The sequence below is a fragment of the Morus notabilis genome, unplaced genomic scaffold, assembly GCF_000414095.1.
Source record: "Morus notabilis unplaced genomic scaffold, ASM41409v2 Scaffold825, whole genome shotgun sequence".
Classification (NCBI taxonomy): Eukaryota; Viridiplantae; Streptophyta; class Magnoliopsida; order Rosales; family Moraceae; genus Morus; species Morus notabilis.
Genome location: NW_010358062.1, coordinates 214,596 through 224,050, shown reverse-complemented (window position 1 = coordinate 224,050; position 9,455 = coordinate 214,596).

Sequence of the window (9,455 nt, the reverse complement as noted above, 5' to 3'; positions counted from 1 at the left end):
TTATATAATTATGAAATATAATATAATAATATTATTATAATTATTATAATTATATTATATTATAATATTTTTTATTATATATTATATTATATTATATAACTACTATATAATATATTTTAATTATATTATAATATTGAAAGGTAATTATGGAAAAAAATAGAAAAAAAGAACTTAGAATTGTCATTTCTCCCATATGAGGAAAGAATGACGATTTATCCAAAATGGGTGAATGGTCATTCCTTTCTTATAAATCCAACCAACCATCAAACTAAAATTTCATTTCATTCTATTCCATTCATTTCCACCCAACCAAACACACCATCAGAAGCTACATATATATATATATATATGTATGTATGATTAATAAAATAAAATAAAAAACCCAAGGGTTAATCTCATCTTTATGTCTCCAAATTGTAGGCCAAATCCCTTTTCAATCTATGACTTTTAAAACGTTATAAAACTTTTAAAACGTTATAAAACAGTCACAATCTATCAAATTAGAAGTTTTGTGGCTTAAGTCTCATTCTACAATTTGTTGCAATGTTTAACCATTCGAAAGGGTAACAATGTTGATCTGCTTCTTCATTTTGTGGTTTTATTCATCAAAAGAGAAATCTCATTTTCGTATCATTTTATGGTAGGACCTCCTATTAATAGTGCATATTTCTTATCTTTAAATTTGATCAAAATCACTTTAATTAGTATAAAAATGTATGAAAAACAGACAATTTATGTTAGATATGTTTTTCACAATTATTTTATCGAGCTAAATTAATAGACTATGAAAGCTATAAATAAATAGGCACAAGAATTGGTATCGCAATTCGGTAACCACCTATATACACAGAGCCACGCCCAAACATTAAATCATCCACTAATTCTCAACGATTACGAACACCAATCAAACTTATACAAATAAAGACCCCCTCTTTAAATTTGTCAACGCCGTTTAGAATCAACTAGATGACCTGATTTAGCGAACACCACTCGTCTTCAAAACTACAGCCGAAATCCCTTCGTTTGACAGGTCACTATCTCCCGAAAGTTCAAATTCTTCTCCCGAAGAACAATAAACAGTTGAACTTCCTTCAACACTGCAAACATTTTTTCCCGAAGAGTACTACTTCTCCTGAAGAATGATAATGAGAACTTCTTAAAACATTATGTGTGAAACCCAAGAAACCCACATAATGAATGGTCTTGAGTCATATTTATAGAGTAGTAGACGTTTATCTCTAAACTTACTCAAAATTCAAACTGTCACACAATCTGTTCCACGACTTGTTGCAACACTATTTGATCTTCACTTTAAAATCTGAACTCAGTATCGTGCCCTATTTTCTTTGCTCTATCACTATACAATTTTTATCTAATACACGTTTGGAAAGGCTTTAAAATATATTTCAATTTATTCAAGCCTTATCATAACCGAATTTTGACTTAATCAAATCATCTAGTGAATTACAAATATCAAGCTAAATCCAGATTTGCACTTGGACTTGTACAACACTCTTCTATCTTCATTGCAATTCAAATATTAAACATCTCCTTTTTTAAATTCAAATCCAAGGCATATCTTCTACTGTAATCCTTATCATGACTTATCAAAACTACTCAACTTGAAACCAACTGCAACTTGAATTCAAACCCGCAAAAGTAAATCTTTTGACTTTTAAACCACGGCTGCTATATCTACTTTGCTGGAACTCCATTCTTATCTCTGTAAATATGCAACATGATCAAGTCTGCACTAATATCATGATCAAGGCTGCATCAATTTTTTCTTCACCTGTTTTTTTGATTTTTTAGAAAATTATCAATAAATTGTCAACTAATAAAAAAACATAACAGTTTATGTGTTGATATGATGATTGAAAAATAGAAACCAACTAACAGTTCATTTTCCAGTACGTTCATGCCGCAATCTCCTTCTTAGCAAGCAAGAAAGGAAAAATTTAGAGTTCGCTGATTCGAGTTGAGATGTGACTTTATGTAAAAGCTTTTTACTATAGTAAAAAAATTAAATGTGACTACTTCTGAGAATTTTACTGTATCAAAACTTAAATCGGTGAAATGAACGATATCCAAGAAAAAAAAAATTTTCTCTTCCAAAACTTTTTCCCATTTCCAGAAAAAATAAAAATAAAAATAAAACTTTTTCCCATGATCCAATCACGTGGTGCCAGGGGTGATGATAATAAGGTGAGATTCAAGTAACACCGATGTGATTTGCAAGATAATTTGAGCCCATAAGCTGCACATCTTTCAGGTTTTCACATCATTCAACTCCTTTTTTTATCCACCTCTTTTTTTGCTCGTCTCCTGTGATGTTAAAGTTCACCTTTATGTATTTGTTTAGTGGATTCCAGCAATAAATACAGGGAAAAGCCCTTTAAGAATAAGTCCAGGCCATTTTGATTTGAAATCATTGACATGAATTTCATGCACAAGATTTCCAGTATCAAGAGAAATTAAAGCTGACTGGAAAGACGTTAGTGGGAGAGAAAATTACTTCCAAGGTATAAAAGGGTTGTTCTTTGCAACTTTTGAGTAATAACTTTATTTAACATGTTTTTTTTGTAAAATTTTAGTTTTTACTTGAGTTTGAACTCGAGTTTGGGACTAAACTCGAGTTTAAGTTTTCTCTTCAACTCGAGTTCATAAACTTAAACTCAAGTTAATAAATAATATTTTTTCTATTATTAAAAATGTCATAATTTTTTTGTTTTAATTATGATTGAGATGATTTTTTTCTATGCATTCATAACGAAAAGATGAATAAAACCACACCCATATACTCTATTAAAATTTTTCATCACCATTGAGTTTTTATTAAAATACTATCTAAATACAAATTTAAGTTTTAACCCCTCAAACACAATCTTAAAAAGATTTTTAATTTACATTATAACTCAAATGTACACATACAAACACAAACTTAAATTACAACTTCAATTTAAATTATAACTCAAAATCATCACTCAAGTCATTCTAACTTAAAAATGCAAAAAACAACTCCAAGTTTTAGGAGAAAAAGAATGGCAAAAATTCATGAAAGACCAAAATGATAGTAGAATATAGTACTGAACTATCAACATATTTATCAAGTTCTGTCGGCCAAATGATGGTGATATTCTTTCGTGATGTGATAATTGACTTGTCATGTTTCTTTAGTTTTTTTTTTTTTTGAAAAGTCTAGTAATAATTGGCATCCCACGTAGTTGGCTTCTATATTGTGGAACAAAAGAATAATTTCTCGCTTTTTTTCAACTTTTTATTGGGATTGTCTATGACCATATGATTCAAGAAAACAACATTTATGCCAAGATGTGGAGATAAGTGAACCTTTTTTTAACCCTATCCAACAATAGATAGATAGTATCTGGCCATGAGAAAATACAAAGGCTCCATTCAAATTGAGAACTTTAGTTAAAAAAAAGAATTTATGTGAGAAAAAATATTATAATAAAAAAAGTTGAATTTAAATTTTTATAAGAGAAAATATTATAACAAAAATATTTGAGTTAAATTCGAATAGTGAAACGAACGAAGCCAAAAGACTGAACATTCCTACCCGGGTGTATTAGTAAGGTCCGTCCTCTATCTCATGTTTTAACTCACGAATTGAGTGAAGAGTAATATGTAGTATGCCAGTATCTATCTCTGAATTCATTAAAAATGCTAAACATTATGATTCAGATGAGTTAGTGGGACCCATCCCATAGCTGATATCATGTCTTACCCGAGTCGGGAGTAAAGATTCGTTTGTTTCATATATTCAAACTCAAATTATTAATTTTGTATTTTTTTCATAAAAAATTTGAATTTCAAACGTTAGAATGAAGAATCATAATTTAAATATACCTTTGAAACGGGTCCTAAATGATTATTCAAAGTGGGTTTACTTGTTTCAAGATTCAAAATTAGAAGAATAAAAATGTGCCACGTAGAATATATATATTCTTCTCCTCAAATTATTATCAATACGATATTCCACTTCATCGAAAGCTTAAAACGAGCTCAGTCGATCAATTTTAGCAAGTAGGAATTAGATTTCATGATCTATTTTGTTCATATTCAGAAAAGAAAAAAAAAAAAAAAAAAAAAAAAAAAAAAGGAATGGCCACAAAATATTTGCCCATGATTTGTCTTCTATATTGACCATACGTGTAATTTTCACTAAATATTTGCCCATGATTTGTCTTCTATATTGACCATACGTGTAATTTTCACTAAATATTTGCCCATGATTTGTCTTCTATATTGACCATACGTGTAATTTTCACTAGCACCAACACCAAGCATATTCGGATAAATACCAGATCCCATTCATTAAGCCCACTCTTTTTCTTGGACAAATTGATTGATTGCTGTCATGTTATCCATGGCCTAATTTGAACAGTCTTGCATAGTGCTGAAACTTTAGACGGGTCGTCCACAACCGTCCGAAAAAACTGAGTTTTGCTCGAATCCAAACCCGACCCGCCCAAAAAATTTGGGCCGCCTACCCAAGCCTGAATTTCACCTTGAACGGGCCGCGGGCTTGTATTAGGCAGCCCGAGCCCGCCCGAAGAGTCTAAATTTTTTTTAAAATTTTTTTTAATATTAAGTTATTTTGGGTTAAAATTTATATATATATATAAAATTTAAAATAAACATACAAACTATATAAAAAAATTATTTCTTTATTAATTTTTAAATTTATAATTTATGATTGTCTCGTTAAAAACCTTACCAAGAAAAACCCAATTGGAATAAAAACTTGGTAAGGAAAAAAGAGTGCAATCATTTTGTGACAAATTACAAATTTTACAAACTTACAAAGTTATACAATTACAAATACAATGTCAAAAGTAAATACGTATTTACAAACTACAAATTTACAATTTAATTTGAAGCTGAAGGATCGTCTTCAAAATTAAATGTTAATCGATTAAATTCATCGATCCATTCTTGGCTTGCCGGTGAAATTGTATCCTGTAGACGTTGATCGGCCCGATCCCTCTTTAATGCAAACCAAGGCTTCAACAATATTCCTTTGCAATGCATTCCGGTGTTCCTCAAGTATTCTTCCTGTCGTACTGAAGGCTTGTTCAGATGAAATAGTGGAGACTGTGATCGAAAATATATCCATTGCCAATCGAGTTAGGATTGGCCAAGTTAATGCCCGTGCCCTCCACCATTGAACTAAGTCAAACGATTCTGTCATACTGTCGACTACTAAGCCTTCACTGAGGTACGCCATAAGCTTGTTGAAGTTGCCGCTACCACTGCCACTTGTTGATGAAGATTCACTCGCAGCTTCTATTTGAGTTGTCTTCTTTTTCTTCTTCAGCCCGAAAACATTCAAGAATGAATGCGGGTTTTCGTCTTGTTGTTGCGGTTCCTGTACTCTAGGAGGTACTCTAAACCTAATCTCATATTTACTATAGATCGAATATATTTTTTTTCCTTTATTATTGGATATTGGTCCTTTCAATTGATGCCTAAAAATTCACCTAAGTTTTCTAAACCTTCTAATTATAATCTAGGATCAAAAATAGTACCTAAACCATACAACAAAGGCAACTTAGACTAATATTTTTTAAATTTCTTTTTCATAGAATGAATAGAAACTCCTAAGATTGGGTTCTCCCTATATTCGCTAAATAAAATATTAATTCTTAAAAGTTCACCTAAAGCTAAAGGTGATGTTGGGTAGTATGTTCTACTAAGTTTTAGAGTAACTTCATGAAACCTACATAAAAATTGATACAAAACTTCGGCAATTTGCCAATCACATTCGTCTATATGTCCTACCCCTAATTTTGCACACATATAGTTTGTTATGACATCCTTATAGGGGATGCATTGTTGAAGCATAATATAAGTTGAGTTCCATCTTATCAGCATATCTAACGCTAATGCTCTATGAGGTATATTTAATGCTTATAAGAACCTAAACCAATCTTCTTGTCTTTGGTTACTACCTTGAATCCATTACTCATTTCTTTTAAACCGGATTTAACTATTAAATTGATTACGTGACATGCACAACGTTGGTGGAAAATTGTACCGTCACCGAATAAGCTTGAATCATTTTCAAAGAACTCAATTGCTTTTGTATTGGCACTAGCATTATCTAATGTTATAGCCATTACTTTATCTCTTATTCTAAATTCATCAATTACATTTAAAATTGTATTATATATTAAATATGCACTATGTAATCCTAGAACACATTTAAAACCTAATATTCTTTTATCTAAATCAAATCCTTTAAAGTAATGTCCGGTTACAGCTAAATAATCTTTATTGGCAACGGCAAACCAAATATATACCGTTAACGCAACACACCCGCTAGTCGAGTGTAAAAGGTTTATTAATACTTCTTTTTCTTTTTTAAATAATTTTAATAAATCTTTCCTAAGAGTAGTTTTTGAAGTGAATTATGCATTAGGATTATGTACAACCTTAATATATCGTCGCCAATTAGGATGCTCTACAAAACTAAGTGGTTGATCTAAAGCAGCTATCATTCGTGCAACTTCCATATGATCTACTTACGGATCGTATTTCTAAGTGGTTAGACCACCGGTTGAGTGATCAAAAGATAATTGTGTTTGGCGGAGTTCAGATCCGCCGGATTGGTTAAGCTTTTGAAGACACTTTTCAGAGTGTCTTCTCAAGTGTGTGGTGCCGTGAATAGTGTCACCTTGTAATTTAGATAAACAATATTTACACTGAGCTATATGTTTAGTGTTACCTTTATTGTTGATCTCATCAATTATGTCAAAGTGATCCCAAATTGTCGAGGTGCGCTTGCATTTCCTCCTAGAGGTTGCAACACTTACAGATGCAGTCGCACTAGCACTTGCCGCTTCTCCACGCCCACTTTCCATGTTGTGTTGGGCATCAACAGGAATACCACTATAACCAAAAAGATCCATTATAAAAAAAATAAGAGCGATTTGAAAGAGAGAGCTTTAGGATAATGTGATAGTTTTTAAAAAAATTTTGATAGAGATTTGAGAGATCGAGAGAGATTGAGAGAAATTGAGAGATTGAGAGAAATTGAGAGAGATTGAGAGAGTTTGAGTGAGAAAAATGTGTTGAGGATGGGGGAGAAATTTTTGGGTTAAAAAATTGATTTTTTTTCACATTTTCATAAGTGCAACGGCTAGTAGGGTTTCGGCGGGTCGGGTTCGAGCAGCAACGGGCAAAAAAGTAGTCGTTGGATGGGTTTTCGGGCAGTTCGGGCTTTCGGGTTTTCGGGCTAATTTCGGGTTGGGCACAACGGTCATTTTTTTGAACTTTTTTCGGGCTTGGCCAGAAAAATTCAAAAAAAACTCCGGCGAACGGCAGTTGGAGGTGGCTACACGGCGGCGGGCTCCAGTGTGGTGACAAAATTCGGGCTGTCCGAGCCCGAATTTCAACTTTGAACGGGGGCCGGCATATGAGCCAGCCCGCCCGAGCCTGAAAAATTCAGGCTTCGGGCTGGCCCGCCGGCCCGAAGTTCCAGCACACTCTTGCATTAGAAAATAAATTGATTGTGCTCAGCATTGTACAACGTGGCAAATAATGTTCATAAAGCTACACATTGATGTTAGGGTACGTATTTGACACATTTTATTGGCCTCACGATTTCATTATTTTTTTATTTTTTTATTTTTTTGAGAATCGATTTCATTATTTTTAGATAGTGATAAATTATATTAGTATTTATATTGAGTTATGTTAAGTTTAAGGTCTCGTTTATTTCACCTATTCGAGTTTTGCAACAGTGAAAAGCTCTCAGAAACAGTCACATCTAATTTTTTTGTTACAATAAAAAGTTCTCACATAAAGTCACATCTCAACTCGAATCAGCGAGCTAAACGGGCCCTAACTTGTGCAAAAATTGAGGAACTCAATATGTGCGGAAAAATCATCAAGAAATGCTCTTGGAATTGTATAGCTCGAAGAAGGAATGCACAAGATTTGCCTGCATAGGTTTAAGTTTTACATTTTTTCGGTTTTGTATTCGATGCCTACAGTACTTAGAAAATTTGTCTTAATGACTTGGGCGCAAAAATTCTTTAGAAACACACTAAAAACTTTGCAAGATAAATTGAATGGACTCTTTTGATTTTCAAAAATTATGAAAAATTTATGGGTGTTTTCTAAGGTAAAGAAGGTTTTTGGCACAAAAATAACTTAAAAATTGCATTTTAAAATTTAGCTAAAATCTACCATCGATGTCTTAGCGGTCAGCGTCTGATCGGTTAGAGAGCGTGATCTAGTCAGCTAGATGATCATAACAGCTAGTCGAAATTACCTATTAGACAACATGCCCAACAGTTTTTTGTGTTGATCTGGTTATTTAAAGGCTCTTTCATGCAGAACATATCTACCAGCTCTATGTAACATCCAAACTTTCTTAAACTCAAATGTATTTATTTCTCATAGATAGAGAATTAATTATACTCAGTTTGTTGAGTCAAACTTGAGGCAATCTTTGTCAAGTGTGATAAGCATCTACTATAGCCTTACTTGTATCAAAACGAAGTTGAGGGAGATATTCTCGTCAGATGCTACCTTTTCAAATCCCTTACAAAACAAGAGTGATAAGTTGCCAATTCCTTGATTAATTTGGTGTGAAAAGAATAGCCAAACATTTTACATAAAACTTGGTAGTTATAGAAGGTGTGGTGAGCCTTAGGTAGAGAAGTCGCCATTTTGCATGTGGCTTGATCAGACCTAATGTCGATCGAGATAATAGAAAAGACTAAGTCGTGCTTTACTTAATAACAACAGATGTAGACATATATTGTCGAACTACTATAACTTAGTGTCTGCAACTCTCCTAACCCTACCTCGTGTGCTTATTCTAATATATAGAATTTACCGTCCTTTAATCATTTAATTCTAAAATTTTATTCCTTAAATTTAACAAATTATTACACAATGTCTCTAAATTGTTGATGACTGTTAAAATTTTGATGGAAAACATTATTGTACACGTTTTCTTTTAAATTTTAATAAACAGTCGAAGTTGATGAAGACTTTATAATCTTGTTATGGGCAAACAAGTACCTGTAATCAATCATCACCTAATTCTGTACAAGTATTATTGACACTTTTTTGTCATATTTCCCCATCTCGTTTGACATTGGTGATGCTCAACAGGAATAAATCGTACTTTATTATAATTATGATATATAATAGTATAAAGCTTATATGTAGGACTCAAATGACATAACATGTAACTGGTCATGAATCTCGTAATGTTAGAATATTCCTATGTTCTATACGATCATTTTTCTTCTGGGACGTTTGATTAGAAGATTCAAACCATAATTTGAATCATGGTTCATAATTTGTTACAGCGTTTTTTTACATAAAAAATATACATAAATTAAAAATAATTCTAATCCATGAACCAAACGTCACTGACTTTTATTTCCCTTAAAACGTCTTTGTCCTAGGTGGGG